The sequence below is a fragment of the Symsagittifera roscoffensis genome, chromosome 4, assembly GCF_963678635.1.
Source record: "Symsagittifera roscoffensis chromosome 4, txSymRosc1.1, whole genome shotgun sequence".
NCBI classification, from domain to species: domain Eukaryota; kingdom Metazoa; phylum Xenacoelomorpha; order Acoela; family Convolutidae; genus Symsagittifera; species Symsagittifera roscoffensis.
Genome location: NC_087065.1, coordinates 28690858 through 28710018, shown reverse-complemented (window position 1 = coordinate 28710018; position 19161 = coordinate 28690858). Strand labels below are relative to the sequence as shown.

The window sequence follows — 19161 nt, the reverse complement described above, 5'->3', positions numbered from 1 at the left end:
GTATAAAAAGCTTCCCTTCAGAAGTATGACATTTTATGTTTTGAGCGACCTTCATCTGTAAGTCTCACAAAGGCTAAATTTCCGCTAATTGCTCCTTCCATCATTGCATCAGTGCCAATATATTTAAGGTTTCCTAACAATATAAATTAGGTGACCATATTGTATGATAAAATTTGGTCACGTATATGTCAGCTCTCTGAGGAGACTACATGTCTCAACTCCATAATAAATTGTTTTCAGGCAATTGATTCCATTGTGGGTACTTAATAAATTTACAAAACACGCCAACAATTTTACTGCCTTTTTTTTAGGGACCACTGGTTATACATAGAGATCAATGATTATACATAGGGATCAATAGTTTTAAATAGGGACCATTGGTTACGTATAGGGATCATTGGATATACATAGGGATCATTGGTTATACATAGGGATCATTACTTACACATGAGGATCATTGTTTTTACTTAGGAAACAATATATATATACATAGGGATTATCAAATATACATAGATTGGAAAAAATGAAGAAAAAAAATTTGTAATAATTTTTTGAAATTTTTGTTTGAAAAATTTTTTTGGAGAATTTTTGCATAGGGATCATTAGCTATTAAAAGTATACATAATCATCATTGGATATAAATATTTTTTGTAGGGATCATTAAGAATAAATATTTTACATAGGGATCATTAAGTATAAATGTTTACAGAGGAATCATCAGCTATAAAAAATTATACATAGGGATAATTAGGTATACAATTTTTACATTGAGATCATTAGGTATATATGTATATATTACATAGGGATCATTAGGTATAAGTTTTTACATAGGGTTCATTAGCTGAAAAATTATACATAGGGATCATTAGGTATAATAATTTTACATACGGATCATTAGGTATAAGTATTTACACAGGAATCATTAGGCTTAATTAATTTGCATAGGGATCATTAGGTATAAATACTTACATAGGGATCGTTAGCTATAAAAACTATACATAGGTATCATTAGGTATAAAAATTATCCATAGGGATCATTAGGTATAAATTTTTACATAGGGATCAAAAGCTAAAAAAATTATACATAGGGATTATTAGGTATAAGTATTTTACAAAGGGATCATTAGGTATAAATATGTTACATAGGGATTATTAGGTATAAATTTTTTTTAGGTATCATTAGTTATAAATATTATACATAGAGATCATTAGGTATAAATTTTTACAATGGGATCATAAGCAATAACATTTATACATAGGGATCATTAGGTATAAATTTTTACATAGGGATCAAAAGCTAAAAAAATTATACATAGGGATTATTAGGTATAAGTATTTTACAAAGGGATCATTAGGTATAAATATGTTACATAGGGATTATTAGGTATGAATATTTTACATAGGGATCATTAGGTATAAAAAGTTACATAGATATAAAAATAATACATTCTTCCTGTCCCAATTATATCTGTCATTTTTGGTCCTTGTCTGTTGTGACGTAGGTCCTGGTATAATAACTAATCCCATCCACGTTTAAAATCACCTGTTATGGTCCGTAAACTGCCACGTAACGCCCGCGAAGTTTCCTTATTTGAAGGCCACCCGTTGTTAACAAGGCTCGCACAGCTCTCGCTTCAGTGCGTGGCTCTGCTTGTCTCAGATTATCCGCATAAATATCAAGATTCATCATGGTAAACTCCGAAGGTTCACTTAGATTTCTAATTACCTGGTGTACCGCCACCGAGATTATTGACTGTATCTTGCTTCCTTGTGCACCATCCCGAATCTCCGTCCTCAGATCACGTTCAGCTTCATGCTCAAACTGCTCTGTGCCTTCGTTTCTTTTACCGCAGATGCTGCAAAGAAGTTGAGCTACTCTTGAGATCTCTCGTTTTTGATTTCGAGCTTGACTTTTTGTTCTATCTCCCTCATTACCAGTTCCCGTTGGACTCTATTCAGGACATATCTTTCCACTGTTTTATAGTCGAGCTTAAAGTCGTTTGCTGCGGTTCCAGTTTCTAGTTTGCTTGTTTCTTCTAGCACGGCTTGCGTTTTCTTTGTAGCCAGCTCCTGCGGTTTTTCTTTCCTCCTATCTTCCGCCACGCTCATCAGGCGTGCCTTGATGGCTTTGACATCTGATAGAGCTTCCTCATGCCTTGGGGCTTGATGTTTGCCACAGCATCCCAAAATTGTGGACAATCTGACCTAAAATGACCCTCTAAGTTGAGGAAAAAAACAACTGGGACGGAAATAAACAATTGCTCCTCTCATGAAAATTTTAATATCGATTTCCGACGCATCTTCATCTTCGAGACTAAAACTGATCGCCTTGATGCCCTGCTTGTAGGCTGATACATGATGGTCTGTCGAACTGCAGTTTGCACAAGAGCGTCTCTTGTCCCAGTCGTCCCTAGGTTTGTACCAGTTGTTACCCTGGTTAGCAGGTCCATTGTTAAATTTGCCAAAATTGTTTTTGTAATAATCTGATCTCATAGGAGATTTAAGCAACAGGTACTAGTTGAATTTCAGTCGCATCTCCTCCGGTGTAGGCTCATTGGTTGAAAGAGGTGTGTAATGCGCTGCTAACATTGTCCTAGGTTCATCGTTCTTCACACCATCTATGAGTTTTGATACTGCTGCCAAATTCATCCTGCTGTTTGACTCATCCGGTTGACTGCGCTGTCTAAGCATTTCTAAATCATCCAAGAAATTGTCAATGGTTTCGTCTTCTCAAAGAGCATCATCGCTTGATGTCCTTGCACCCCTGAGCCAAAACGATTCAACAGGATTTCGAAGATTTTCTCGGCTCTGTCCCGCTGGTATTGCTTTTTGGCCATCACGCAATTCAGGGCTGTCCCTTCCAGGTTGCTTGTTAGCGCAGTGTATTCTTGTCTTTCTGTCAAGTCTTCTTCCTTAAAGTGCAGCTTCATGACCTCTATCCAGGTGTCTATACAGCCGTCAGAATCGTCCTTATAGCATCTTGGTTTCTTAAAAACCCTTCTGGATTTTTCGCTGCTTCACTGGTCCTAGGTAACCTCGTGAGGAAAGTCTCCAAAGACCTTTTCTGTTGTTTGAGGCTCTGAATTTTCCCTCCTGTCCGAATCGCTGGGCCGTGATCTTCCTTGATTCGAGTGGTTCCAGTTTGTGGAATCACTTCTCCCAGTGGCATCTGCGTCTCGCCTAGGTCTTTCGAGGTCTGCCGCCAGTGGAAACTCTTCTGATATTCGTTGGACCCTTCGGTCTGTTATTTCCGATGTCTTTGCTGGATGAGTTACCCCTTCCTCTTGTGGATCCATAGGTCCATCCTTTGTTTGGTTGCTCGATGAAGTTCACTCTACGCGTTCTACTAGCCTTTCTCGAGTGTGTTGCTCTATTCCCAGATCCGCTGCTGTTTTTCAGGAGACTATCTAGCCTGTCCATGATAACCTGAGGGCGTCTTTCCAACATTGCGTCTATCCTTGTATCGAGAGTCCCAAGAGTCTGCTCTTGCTGACTTTGTATTTGTTCCAGACCACTTCTCAATTGTTCCTCTCTTTCGTAAGCCTCCCTCGTCATTCGCAACAAGTTCCTGGCCAAGTACTCATCCGTCCTTTCTTTTAAACGTTTTCCGCTCCTGACTTCCTGTTTGATGCGGTTGATTTCTTCCCGCAGGCTTTTTCTCTCAACATGAACTGCTATTTCTAGTTCACTCATTCTTTTTGACATCTGTTCATTCTGCTCATCCATGCTATCCACAATCCTGGTCAGTGCCTCTTGCACTGATGCCCCGTTTTCCACCAATGCAGTCACTAGTGGTGGCGTCATCCTATTGGTTCCAGGCAGTTTTTTGCTGGTCAAAACTCGAGTTTTACCTCTCTGTCTCGATGTCCCTTCATAATCCTCCTCTAGTTCCACGGGTGTGGTCCCTGACCCTGTGATCCTAGTCGTTCTGGATTGCACGTCCGATTTGGTCACTGTTATGAACTTTCTTGACTGCTTGTTTATGGTTCTCACCGCACCAAACAAATGCGACTAGCCAATCTCCATGTTTGTAGATGCCTTGTTTTCATGAGTCGAACAGTTCAGGCTTACCTGAGACTCAAAATCATCGTTTTCCTCAAATTCTTCTTCCTCTTCCTGGGTGCCTATTTCATCACCTGTCACCAATCCCATAGTGTTCTGAAAAGGAGCATGACGTTGCCTCTTTCTCTGTCACCACATGCATCATGGTGTTATCAGTAGGTGAACCTGATGCTGCTGGATTCTCAGTGGAGATGTCGGACAATTCCGTCATCTCCTCTCGATCAAGAGTCCCGGTCGAAGTGGTGAAATCGTGGTCTTGTTCTACGGGAGTAGCTGCACTCGTTTACCTCCTATAATCATCTGATTCCGTTCCACAACCGGCCCGTTTCTCATCCAGGGCGGGGTTCGGATGGATTTCGGCCACCAACGTTGCCTTTTTGTCTTCCGAGATCTTTCGACTCCTTGTTTCAACCACTCCGCTTGTAACTTTCTTCCCTTTCTTGTTCCGAGTTTTTTCTGTCTTTTCCGAAAAAAGGCCATTCTTTGATGTCCTTTCTTTCTTCGGTATAAATTTCCTAGAGCGATCCCTTAGATTAGGTAATCCCTTTTAAGTTCCTTAGTTTAGGTTCATCCTTAGTTTAGGTTCATCTTAATTTATAGCTTCTTTCCAAGACCGTTCTGGATACGTCCTCAAAGCTTAATATGCAAAATCAACTAACTAGAAAGGGTTTGTTCTGGCTCCAGACCCTTTGGATTAAAGCTAAGTTGCCAAATTAACAGTTTCCCTTAACTAGGAGGGGTCTTATAACAAAACATTTTTCCGACTGATTGTCGTTTTCTAGGTTCCGTAACCCTTTCTATCGTCAAAAACAACGTAAAAAAGCCTTATTAGACCGTTACTATATTTTGGTAGAGGTATAAGGGCTTTACCAAAAAAAAATACAAAACGTGAAGAGTCTTCACCTTCAAAAACGTGTAGTTTTGCAAAAAACAACCTAAAAAATTCTATGCTTAATTTCTATAAAAAAATGTATTTAATTTTGGTTTAAGCCAATTTAATTTCAGTTCTAAGGGCCCCAAGAAGAGATGGATCGGTCCAATTGTTTTAAAGTTATAAAGCAAAATGTCTTTTTTGATAATTCAAAAAATTTTCAAACTTTTTTTCGCAATTCCTGTCTTTTTGACCTAAAAATTAATGATCCGAGCTCAAAAGGCCTAAATTTTTTTATTTCAATGCAAAAAATCTGATTTAAAACGTTTCAGTTCAAAAAATTTAGCAAAAAAATGCTATTTGGACACGTCCGTCCGGATTGGTAAATCCACTAAATCAAAGACGTTAATTTCAATTTCACTGTGGCCAGATAAGTTGTTGGCAATTTTCGAAAAATTTTCTCAATTTGTGGCGTATCATTTTGGCACCCAATTAGTTCCAACCACGTCCAAGCTAAAATTTACCGGTTCCACAAGTTGTATTAGTGCAGTTACAAGGTAAAATCAATGAATTAGCGCTTTTCTCCGTTTCAAAAATAACGGTATCTCAAAAATCGCGATTTGTGTGGGGATCAAAAGATCACTGTTTTGACACTAAAAAACGGCCAAAAGGCCCATACTCTTCCAGTTCAATGCAAAACACCCGGTCTAAAACGTTTGAGCTAAAAAAAATTTGCCAAAACTATGCTGTTTTGACACCTCCGGACTGATCATCCGCTACATCATACACGGTAATTTCGATTTAATTGGGGCCAGGAAGTTTGTTGGCAAACGGGTATTAAAACCTGTCGATTCACTAGTGTATGTTGTCCGAACAACAATTTTTATCGCCCTTATTCAGAAACTTTAAAAACCTTTCATTTTTATTTTGTAGCGTTTCGTTTTTTTTCAAAAATCACGAAGATTTCGTCACCCAATTAGTTCCAACCACGTCCGAACTAAATTTAACCGGTTCTGACAGTTCTATTAGTGCAGTTACGTTCTACCTCAGAAAATTTAGCGCTTTGTTCTGTTTCAAAAAATATCGATATCTCAAAAATCGCCATTTGTGGGGGGATCAAAATATCATGTTTTTGACCCTTAAAACCGGTCTGTCTGCTAAGTTTTTCACAAACACTTGATATAGGAGTAATGATACTGGCAATATAAATAGTAAAACTATTAATATTATACCCCTCCGGGTTTGTACAATGTCCGATTTAAGGTGCTTAACTCGGAAATTTGCAACTCGATGGAGGGTCACTACAGTGCAGTCACTGTCGAGCTACCCACAGATTGATATCGTACTTTCTTTACCAAAAGGGATACAAAATTTGTAAACGATACCCAACAGTCGATTGTTAGTGTCATTGAGACCCTTCCCGCTGCTCCTTGCACTGCTTGTTGGATCAGTCTTCCTCTCAAGTCCCGAGACCCTTCCGGGTTGAGCGCAAATTAGCAATAACGTGTTCAAATACTCAAACAATCCTATAGTAAAGGGACTAAAAAAGGGCCACAATTTTGATCGTAAATATCTTGCATGATATAAATGTCTGTAACAACAAAAAGTTTAACAACTACAAGCGGAAGGGTCACATCACATCTCGTCTGGGGTGATGATTTCTACAGATTTCGTATTTTTATTTTACTGTTTTTGGCTTTTTCAGTTATTTTTTTAAGTTTTTGGTTTTTTTCTAATGTAATATACTACTTTATGTTTGGTTTCTTGCATATCATTAAGTGCTTTTGGTCATATACCGCTCAGGGAATTACGGGACGGCCGATCACCCCACCCCTCACGATACGTGTATTTTCCGTCTTAAGTAGGTTAAAAATTTAGATCAGTGAATTCGGAAGGCTTCCGCGTTCCAAAATACCCTTCCGGCTCTCTGTTAAGGGCCTGATTTAGAGCATCCGCTCGGCGGGGAGTGCTTTTTTAACGGGTTTGCCGACCAGGATGTTAAAATCATAACACCCAGGTGCACCGTAAAAACATATATGTAACATTCGCCCGGCAAAGTACATACAGACGGAAAAAAGCTAGGTCCTTAAACGACTGGCTAGCATCTAAACACAGCTTCACCTGCTTTTAACCGTCTCTACCAAAGCTAGTTCAACGTGTAGTCCATTAACATTGGGTCGACAAGGTCGTTACTTCTTAAAGCTATCGGTCAGGTTGCGCAAAGTAACTTAGTTACATGAAAGAATAGTGAGCACGTGGCTGGGTCTCAGTATCCCTAGACCACGAGCTCACTCCTAAAAACAGTGCAATTATTTATAGTCATATTACGATTGTTTTTGTTCGGTAGATAAAATTCATTATATCCAACGGAGATGAATCAACCCTTTCCCCCAACTCCTAGCTTCTCATTATCTGAAAACGAATTTGTTTTTTTTTTAAATTCAATTCAGGACTAAAAATGGTTTAAAACGAGTTTCAAGTCTCTTCGCAAGACCCTTCCGGATTCTTGAACGCGGTCGAAGAGCTGTCTTTTGTTGATCAGGAGGGGTAGTAGAATCTTCCCAATACCCCTCCGAAATCTAAGGAACTACTCCGTAACTTTTGTAGCTGAATGATCAGAATGATCTTCTTGTTCAACAATAAACCTATATCTGCTGTTGGTTTTCTTTGCAAAAACTTTCGTTTTTATTCCGACGTTTTTATGTTCACGTGTCTTAAATCGAATATTTGAAAATTCCCATGTCAGTTAAAGCCGACTTCTCTCAATTCGTTCAGTTTATCAAATAAGACAGTTAATTCTATGAAACAGCCAATTAGCCCACTAAACTGCTCCAGATAAAATTTTGCTTCTGCCATGCATTTTAGACGCCATTCTGGACGAATTTCACAATACACAAAGATCTATCAAAAGTGGAAGATTGATGCAATGCTAATTAAATGAAATTAAACGAGGGGAAACATTATATCTTACCAATTAAATAGAAAGAAGGCATAAAGCTTGACTTCACGTTGAGTTCAAAACAGCTTTCTGAAACAATCGAACAAAATGACCTTGGATTAATCATGGCCAGCAAACTATCATGGAAACCAAATTTCGATAAAAGGTGTAACAAAGCTTGGAAAGCATTCTACTTCCTAAAATGAAACATCTCCTCTCTTGTTGATAAAAACACTAAAACACAATGCGTACAAAAGACATGTAAAACCTGTAATAATTTATGCATCACCAGCTTCGTTCGCGAACAAAACCGAAAGTAAACAGTTTGAATGTTTCCAAAGGAAAGCAACAATCTGGTTAATAAGCAATTGGGATAAGAGCTATAAGCAAAGACTAACTGAATTGACACTGCTTCCCCTATCGTATTACTTTGAACTAGATGATATGTTAATGCTAGTATCAATGTTGAAAGGCTGCTACAACATCAAACAACATCGATAAAGTCGAATACGAAAACCAATGACGATCTTTTATCAACAAGACAAAATGATCTAACAACGATAACAAAAACTCGAAGAAAAAAAGTGGACTAAAATTTTTGGAAAAGAACCAGTCAATTATTACTTATAATACGAAAAAAAAACGCAACTTCGACCTCGAACAAAATGGCAAATCATAATTAACAAAATTAAACGGGAATAAATTCTCTTCTACAAAAACTACTCTGATGTCAATTTATGTTACTGGTCTTTTATATGCAATTGTGGACTTTGCAACCGTGTTGCAGAAAGTCAGCTCAGCCATCAAGTAATGAGTGCAAACCCTTGTGTAGAACATAGAAGCCTAAACTCTCTCTCTCTCTCTCTCACTCTCTTTCTCTCTCTGTGTCTTTGAAGGAAAAGAAACGCTGTAAAAACGCAGAACAGTTTTCCTGTTAGTCGCCCGAAAAAATACCTATGCCCTACTCATACTAAACCTTCCCTAATGGAAACTGTTGTTTAGGTTATAACACCTCGACAATCCAGCCGTGTGCATGTACAATTTCCTTGTTGTTTCTGGGCACAAGAAAGGTTCTGTTGGAACGATCTTCCAAAACTAAAGGTTGTACCATTTCTTGCCAAAATTTTTTCAAATATTAGTGTTCATCAGATCTTTCAAGCAGCAGTTATTTTTATTTTTCATTAGGTAAATCAGAAAATCAGATCATAATATTCCTTTAACATTTCAACCAGTCAAAAAACATTTGATTTTTTTTGAAAAAATCGATAATCTAACATTAACAAACATAAAAAAAATAAAATGGATAGCAATCAAGCAAACCACTCAGAGAAAATTAAAATATGCACAAAAAAAAACAAATTCAAACTCTTAAATCTTTGAGAATGCGTTGAAATTGTAAATTCAATAAACGTTTTCGCACATTCTAGTGCATCTTCAGGTTTTAAAAGTCTAAAACATTTGTAAAAAGTGCTCAAAGATCATAAAAAGTGTCACAACACGTCATGTTTCAAAATTTAAAAAAATTAACCAATCACAGTTTAACAAATAATACTAAATTTATGTAACAACTATCTTGTAAAAATTTTATTCATTTAGTCACAAATTTTTGAGTTTTCAACTTTTTTGTTTTTACAATTTCGTTCTGTCGCTAAATTTCGTTTTGTCGCTTATTTGAATATATTTTGTTTTAGCCAAAATTTTTCGATTCTGCAACTATAGCCTTAGTGTCAGCTCCGAATTCTAAACTCGTCGCGCGTGTTAATTGCCGGTCTCTTTTTTCCAATTTTGCAGCGCCTTAATGTAAGTAGCTTAATGCTGGTGGAGGCCTGATTGATTTTCTTCCAAATAAACTGCGACTTACCACTATCACTACCACACAGCTCTATCTGCTTTTCAACTGGGTTATCCTTCTTTCGGTGTTCCTCAATCCTTTTTGTGAGACGTCGGATCGTCTGGCTAACATAGATGGACTTGCACCCACACAATTCAAGTCAAGTCTGTATACCACTTTTGATTTCAGTTCACTGGAAAAGGAGGGTTTTAAAGAGGGCATACAAGTGTTCATTTTCCTCGTCGTGTAAATTATCTGGGCATTCGTGATAACGCGCGCTTAAATTGCTAATGTCTTACTGTGATTCCCCCGATATCGAGCCATCAAGATGCGTGGTAAATCGCTGCTGTAATCACAAGGCTTCTTTTTCTCAGCCTTCTTTTTGTTGCCCTCAACGATGATCTTTTCAAGGGCTTGCGATGCAAGGTGCGACGACTAAACTTCCGGATATAGGTTAATCAATCACTGTTTACGGTTGAGTTCCATCGCTTTGTCATAATCTTCCCATGTGGACCTACTGCGGAAAATCCGGTGAACAGTTCTTTCAATCAAACTTCTTCTTTGCTGAAGGGGGCGCAACTTCTAAAGGTTAGTGTGGTATCTGCACCTGTTGGTTTCTGATATCATCCACAGTTGATTTCTTGTTTTTGTCAAAACTATTTTATGAATCAAAAACTCCAACTTCCCATTTGTGTTTGTTGTCTCTATTATGAACTGTAAGTTTGGATGTAGTAAGTTTGCTGCCCGTGGCACCTTTTCAGGATCGCTCTTCACTGTTCTCAATATATCGTCAAAGTAACCGAGTAAATTTTAGCTTGCTGCACTGACATATTTTTCTTACATAACGCGATGCAGTTTCTACAGTACCAAACGGTTTCATTTATATTGCGATACTCATCAACTGATAAATCACCGCCTTTTATGTGACACCAGTTTAAACAGCATTCACATTCCACGGGAATAAACCTTTCGGGAGTCTCACTCGATAGTGCAGTTTAGTACTGTTTCAGCCGAAGACATGTTGAAATAACGGCAACAGATGCCCCAATGCCAAACCATCTTTTAGCATTGGGGGCATCTGCCATGTTTCCTTGCACTTGAAATGGACTTGACTAACTATCATGTTCAACTGTCTCTCCATGGTTTTACTAGCAATTGATAATGGTTCATCTTGCTCATGCATCTCTATCAGAGCTATGTCTTTTGCTTTTTGCGTGGAACATTTGTATACAAACTCTTCGAAATTTCCCTAGCTTCTAGTGAGTTGGTTTCGATGTTTGCGCACTCAATTTTCTCAACAATTTTTGCAAGAACCTTGTTCAGGTTATAATGAGAGCTACCAGGCAATTTGAGGACCAGTCTCAGTGGGTTATTCGCTTTATGCACCTTCGCCAGCCCATAAAACCTGGCGGACGGGCCCCCATGAGACTTCATTCTTATGTAGAGATTCTCAATTACTTCGTCTTTTTTCCCTCATAGCCAACAACTCCTTATTGATATCTTTTTCTATCTTCATAACAATCAAATTACTTGTTCCTTTGCTTTCGCTGAATTGATTTGAAACTAATGAATCAGATAACTTGTTCTCGCAGGTATCTTTCCTCATTGCACAAAAACCAACGCCCTTGTCATACGGTACCGCAACTAATTCATTAGTCATCAGATATTTTCGCGCCTTCTCAACGCCCTTGTCAGATGGTGTTTGTTTCACTCTTTAAGCATAGGCTTTTGCCACTGCTTCGATCTCACAAAGGGCTGCCCCAGGGACTTTACGGTTTTTGAGATCCGAAAGGAAGATGTCAATATAGTCGAGAAAAAGTATCTCATCACATTTATCCCTGACAAGATGCTTGGGCCCTAATGCCAACACTTGTTGTAACCAATCGGGTAATTCAACGTCATCAAGATCTTTTACCGATCCCCCACCATGCTTCCCTAGAGGTCGATCTTGCCTTTCTGATAGTGTCATTAGCTCTTTTGATGGGTCTGTTTAACTGTTGCTGTTTGTCCCCTGAGACATAAGTATTTCATTAGCGAAGGCCAAAAAGTCTCATCTACACCCTCCTGTACTGCGCCTCTCGCTCTTTCTACTTTGCCCTCGACGTTTTCTCATCTGTCCTTGCTTTGTTATTCTCCATTCTTAGAAATTTTGTCTGAAAACTGTACCACTTGATTCAAAAGCACCCCATTTTCCGGTACCCTGAAACTTTAAAATTTAGATATAAAGTCATTTTCTGGACAAACTCTCAGACAAACACGTTGGTGGCAGTTGATAAAATTAACATATATGGGCGCATAATCACGGACTAGTTTCCAAATGAGTTTTTTTTTTTAAAGTCCAAATCAAGATTGAAGATGGTAGTACAACTGTGCTCATTGTTTTGCAGGTCACGAGGAATAAACCTCACATGGTACAGAACAACACAAATAACACAAATAACACAACTTTAACTCACCTCTCCCTTGGTTTCGATGTTCCAACGTAGAGCGTAGAGGGCGAATTAGACTAATCTTAGAAATACTGACCTGATATGAGGCTACCGGTCTATCAATTACGTCGACAAATGTAAAGAGAATCAGATTTAGGCTATTCAAGCAATTCAGAAGTAAGAGATTAGTACATGCAGAGAAAAATCCAAAGCTGGAGGATCTTCGAAAAAGTTGACCTGATATGAGGCTACCATTCTACCAAATTTTTATACTGAGCTGCGCTTTTGCAACCTTGAATCTGCGATTAATTTATTTCTTTATAGAGGTGTTTTTTAAGAAAACGAGTACACACTTAGCATTCTCAAACTCTATTGCAAGTTTCCCAACCTCTATTGGGTAAAAACCATCCTAACCTGGGTTAATTGGTACACGTGCACGTTAATTTAGAAACAACACAAAATTTCAAAAGCTATTAGTTGAAACGATAACTATCAATGATGTTTGATAAAAGAAAAATTATGATTTTTGTTCGACGAAATTAGAGAGATTTACTACACAGGGCCACCTTCTCTCAATTGTGACGTCCATATTAGCCTCTAATAATTTTGCTTCAGTTGCTTGGCACGCTACCAGGCTATGCGCATTCATAAGTTTTCACAGATACTCGTCTCTGGTACGCTAGGAATAAAAAAATCAAACCAGCTCTGCTCGAATAAAAAAATTGCGGCGTGGAAAATACCAGCTCAACAACGGCAGTTTTTTGACCCGTAAAAATCAGATTATCATGTTTCCTTTTTTGTCTCTAACATTCACTTGACCCTGTTCGGCTCTGTTGTTTAGTTCATTACACCTCGACAATCCAGCCATGGGCAAGTAAGTCTTCCTTGTTGTTTCTGGGCACAAGGAGGAACCTGTTGGATTGACCTCCAAAAACTACAAATTGTACCCTTCCTTATTGAAAACTGTTCAGTAAGTAGTTTTCATCAAAACTTTTCAGCAGCAGTTTTTTTTCTTTTAATGTCAATCTTGAAGTCAGATAATACTAGTCCTTCAACATTGTGACCAGTCAAAAAACTTTGAATTATTAAAATAAAAATTGAAAATTTGTTATTAACAAAAATAAAGAAATTGAGATAGACGGTATTCTAGCAAATCAGAATGAAAAATAATAGATGCACAGGAAAAATTGAAACTGAAAGAACCTAGAAAAAAATCACCTGATTTGAGGCTACCATTCTACTAAACTTTTATACTGAACCGTGGATCTGCAAACAAGGTAGTTCTTCATAAAACTTTTTTATCAATGAAAACGAGTACACACTTAGCGTTCGAAACTGTATTGCATTGGAGTTTCTCATACAAAAAAAAACATCCTGACCTGGGATTCTCGGTACATGTGCACATGTTTTTACAGAGCTCAATCGGAAAATTCTCAGTACACAAAACTTCAAAAGCCATTGGTTAAAAAATATCTATCAGTGATGTTTGATAAAAAACATTTGTGGTTCTTGTTGATTAAATTAGGGGTATTTGTTACACCGGGCCGCCTACTCTCAGTTGAGATGTCCATATTGGACTCTATTAATTTTGTTTAAGTTGGTTGGCACACTAATAGGCTATGTGCATTCGTAAGTTTTCACAGAAAATTTTCTCTGGTACGCTAAGAAACCAAAAATCAAACAAGCTGTGGTTTAATCCACAAATCGCGTTGTGCAAAATACAAGCTAAGCAACGGCGATTTTTTGATTCGTTAAAAAAAAGAGGATCATATTTCCTTTTCTGTCTCTAAGTGGAAAAAACGATTCTGGACATGAGAGAAAAAAACACTGCATCCAGTTCAGTGTCCTATTCGATTTCTAATACACGCGTGAAAATTATCAGTGGGTTTGTACCAATGAATAATGACGCTGTTTTATGTTGGGTTGTTGTTTTATTAGCCAAAACCTCGTCAACGTAGCCGTGTGCGAGTAAAGCTTCCCTGAAGTACGTAGATGCAAGGAATTATCTGTTGAAACCACCAACTTAAGAGACAGCTTTTTCCGGTCCTTATTGGAAATTGTTCACTAATTAATTTTTTATCGAACCTTTTCAAGATGACTTTTTCCTTTTTTTAGTATACTCATCAGGCTAGAAATTATCATGTTAACTAAAATTATTTCACTAGTCCTTCATCAATTTACCCAATCAAAACACTTCAGAGTTTAATAAAACAGTGTATATATTGAAGGAACATAAAGTATCAGATATTTGGGAATCAAGCCAACCAGATTGAGAAAACCAGCACCTGCACGGAACAAACCGAGGTTGAAAAAAAATCAATAAGGTTAACACAATTTGAGGCTTCGGGACTATCAGATACATCAATTGGCTGCGTTCACATTTCATTGGTTCTAAAAATAGGTCATCTCTTCATAGATAAACTATCATTATAGTACCGAGTCCACTCGAAGCGTTCCCAATATGTATTGCAATGGAGTTTGTTGTAAGAAAACACCCTGACCTAGGTTTCTCGATATAAGTGCACCTGTTTTTAAAGAGCTCAATTAGCATTATCTCAGTACACAAAACTTCAAAAGCCATTGGTTGAAAAATATCTATCAATGATGTTCAATGAACAAATATTGTGATTTTTTAAAATTAAATTAGAGGGATTTGCTACACAGAGCCGCTTACTCTCAGTTGTGATGTCCATAATAGACTCTATTAATTTTGTTTCAGTTGGATGGCACGCTACCGGGCTATACGCATTCGTAAGTTTTCACAAAAATTCGTGTCTGTTACGCTAAAAAACTCAAACTAGCTGTGGCTTAATCCACAAATCGCGTTGTGCAAAACACAAACTCAACAACGTGGATTTTTGATTCGAAAAAGTCAGATGATCATATTTCTTTTCCTGTCTCTAACTGGACAGAAAAAACAACTCAGTGTCCTATTCGAATTCTAATAGACGCAGAAAAATTATATGTGCGTTTTTACAAATGAATGATAGTGAGGTAGTTTTATGATGCGTTGTTGTTTTTTTTTATAGCAAAAACCTCGCCAACCTAGCCGTGTGTGAGTAAAGTTTCCCTGGCGTACGTAGACGCAAGGAATTATTGTTGAAACAACCCTCAAAAACGACAGGCTTTTCCGGTCCTTGTTGGAAGTTGTTCATTAATTATTTTTTTATCAAACCTCATCAACAGGACTTTTCTTCCTTTTTTAGTAGGCTCATCAGGCTATAAATTATCATGATAACTAAAATTATTTCACTAAGCCTTCAACACATTACCGAGTCAAAAAACCTCTCATTTAAAGAAATTAATCTATGTATTGAAGAAACATAAAAAAAATTGAGTAGTCGGGAATCAAGCCAACCAGATTGAGAAAACAAGCACCTGCACGGAACGAACCGAGGTTGAAAAAAACCAACAAACATAATTTAATTTGAGACTTCGGGACTATCAGATACATCAGTTGGCTGCGTTCACGTTTCATTGGATCCAAAAACAGGTCATTTGTTCCTGGATAAGCTATCATTATAGTACCGAGTACACTCGCAGCGTTACCAAACTCTATCTCCATGGAGATTTTTTTTCAAAGCAACCTCCCCTGGGGTTATCATTACAAGTGCTCAAGTTCTTACGGAGCTCATTCAGAAACATCATCATTCATGAGCTTCAGAAGCTATTGGTTGAAAAGAAACCATCATTGATGTCTAGTAAATAAATCGCGATTTTTTTTTCAATGAACTAGAGGGAATAGCAATATACGGCCACCTACTCATGGCTGTGAGATATGTATGGGCGTGCTTTTACTTCGTTTTAGGAGGATGCCACGCTACCAGGCCAGGCGCATGACTAAATTCTCAATAAAAAATCGTTACTGGTACTTCAAAATCCATAAAAGTCAACCCCGCTCTTCTCAAATCAACAGTTCGCGAAGACCCATTCCCCCAAATTTTAACCGCAAGAATGCAATTTTTCGATTCTCAAGTAAGATATCTTCTTTTTTCCCGTCCTGTACTTTTATGGGAGGAGCACTGAATCCAGTTGATTTTTTAAAAAAGTTGTCCTAATGGTCGTGTGTAAAATTAATTGTGCGGTTTTTATACCAAGTGTTCGCCTAGCCCTATGTTACTCTGTTGTATAATTTTCAAAAATTTTGACAAATCAGGCATGTCCGAGTAAAATTTCCCTGGCGTATTTGATAGCAGAGAGTGACCTGTTGGAACGACCTTCAAGCCTTCAAGAAAGACAGATTGTACCGGTCGTTATTGGATGTTGTTCAGTAATTTTGCTTATCAAACCTTTTTAACCTCAGTTTTTTTCTCTTCATCAATGATGTTATTTGGACGCTCGTCATTTCACCCAGTCAGAAACTACTGAAAATTCATAAATCAGGGAATAATATAACGTGAACAAAAAGAAGGAAAGAAGATAGTTGGGAATGAAGCCAACGAAAATGAGACTTGAAAGAAACACAAAAAAGTGACCTGATATAAGGGTATGTTTTCATCAAGTTTTTCTTCTATATACAATCAGGTTTATCCTAGTAAGCATTGAGCCCATTTACCTAAGTTTACTTCTGCAAATAAAATTTTTAGTCGAAATTAGCTTCATCATGAATAGCGCCGAGCACACAGAGAGCGTTCTCAACCTGTAAGCGATAGAGGTTCTGTGTTCTAGAACACTACATGCCCTGGGTTCCTCAGTGACAAAACTCAGTGCTAGGGCCGACGGCATCTTGAAGTTTAAAGGCTATCGTTTGAAAAACATCCATCAATGAATCATTTTCTACTTTGACAGTTTTTTAGTCTTCCGCTTCAGCAGCCGCCGTTCCAGAGTTACAAACCGAGCCTGGGCATTATCTACTAAGATTTAGGAAGCCAGCTACCGTTACATCCAAAAGGTGCTGCCAATCAACAGCTTATGTGACAAACGTCAAACCGTCTGGTCAGTTCTGATCTTTCCTGTATAAGTGTCGTGGCTCTAAAACAGAAGAAACGTGAGTGGAGTGCTTTATAAAGCAGTGCATTTCAACCAGTGCAATCAGAACTATTCCTTGTAAGCATTAAACCCTTCTACGTACGTAGAAAACCTAGTTTGAAAGTAGTAAAAGAAGCTTCTTAATCACAAATGGGCTCCGTCCAATTTAGAGGCTTCCTTTTCCGGAGCTACTTCAAATCATTATATCTTCAATCCTCGTGCACCAAGCCAAGTTTCTTTAAAGGTAATTTTTGCTCCTACTGCTGAGGTTAAAGTGGACAAAGCTAGTAAGTAAGCAGAAGAAATGCCCAATTCACCGATCGCGGCCGAGAGAAATGCTTGCAAATTTGTTAATTTTTTTAAATTCATATTACTTTTTACACTGAAACGGAGCTTCCTACAATTAAATTTTTCCGTTCCCAAAACTCAAAAAATTGAAAGGAAAAATTAGAGTTTGGCAATCTAAAGCAATTTTCCAAAAAATATACTGCAAAAAAGTTTCCACTTCAGCTTATTTTTCATTCAGTCGTTTTTTTCAATTCGGTAAACTAATTTGTAAAACTATTAAACTAAATTCTATTTTAGTGAAGAATTCGCTATGGCAGCCTTTGAAAAATTTTCCAATCAGTTTTAATTTTATAAAGAATTTATTATGGCAGCCTATGAAAAACTCAAGAACACTGACCCGATAAGAAGCTACGGGTCTCTGACACTTTGATTGGCTGCCATTACGTTCTCCTGGATTTCTAATTAAGAAAGTTGTTCATAAGTACACTATCTTTAAAGGGCCGAGTACTCACCCAGCGTTCCCGACCTGCATTGCGATGGACGTTTTCAGTTCAAGAAAATTAACTAACAAGTTGGGTTCTTTGGTACATGTGCTCAAGTTCTTATTGAGACTAATCAGTAATCTGAAACTCAAAAAATATTGGTTGAAAAGTATCTATCAGTGGAATTGAACTGTAAGAAATTGCGACACCCGGCCGCACACGTATGGTTTTGAGATCCGTTTTGCGCTCTATTAACTGTGTTTCAGATGGACGCCACGCTACCAGGTCAGGTGCATTCCTGAGTTTTCACAGAAACTCGTCACTGGTACTCCAAGACCCAAAAAAATCAAACCAGCTCTGATTGAACCAAAAAATCGCGGTGACCACGTCCGCCACAATACAAATTCAGAAATGCGATATTTTAGATTCGTAAATTTGAGACCTTTATTAATCTTCTCCTGCCTTTAAATGGAATGGAACAATGTTTCAGTGCAAATGAAAGGAACGATGAGTCGAGTTGATTATTCTATTAGTTGTTCTAATGGTCGTGTGTAAAATAACCCGAGCGGTTTCTCTACTAAGTGTTGACCTGGCCCTATGTTTCTCTGTTATTTCGTTTAAAAAACCTCGACAATCCGGCCACGTGTGATTAAAGCTCCCTGGCGTATCTAGACGAAAGAATTGACATGTTCAAACGACTTCAACAATGACAGATTGTACCGGTGCTTATTGGAAATCGCGCAGTAATTTTTGATATCAAATTTTACTAACAGCAGCCTAACGTAAAAAAAATGAAGTTTAAGTTCTGTTTTCGATCTAGTTTTTGTAAAAAACCCTCTATTGCAACCTATGCAAAACCATCATGAATATATTTTAAACTTTCATCAAGATTAAGTAAGGTTTTGTAACTGTAATATTTTGTGAAAAGATAACATCGAAAACGAATTAAAACGTGACTTACATTTGCAGCATATTATTTGTTTCAATGGAATTGTTCGTTTGATTAATCTTAATTTTGTAACTAGCAAAAAAAACAATAGTTCTTTATCAATTCACCCAGTCCAAAAGTTCTAAGAATTTTCAGAAATAAGGTATCATGTGAAGTGAAAACACATGCAGACTATGAACCGGAATCAAATGATTGAAAAATACTCAAACCATTGACCACGAGGGAGGATACGAGTTTCGCTGATGCAAATATTGGCTGCCCTTATGTTCGCTGGGATCTACAAATAAAATTATAGGTAACCTCTTCATAGGTAAATTTATTATTTATAAAGCCGAGTGCACAC

The 19161-nt window shown here is 37.7% G+C and overlaps 1 protein-coding gene across 1 annotated transcript in view; it reads right to left on the bottom strand.

The window, feature by feature from the left end:
- The window catches only part of LOC134844671 (5'-AMP-activated protein kinase subunit gamma-1-like), a 466367-nt gene that overhangs the window by 385291 nt on the left and 61915 nt on the right, over positions 1 to 19161 (bottom strand). The window lies entirely within an intron of this gene.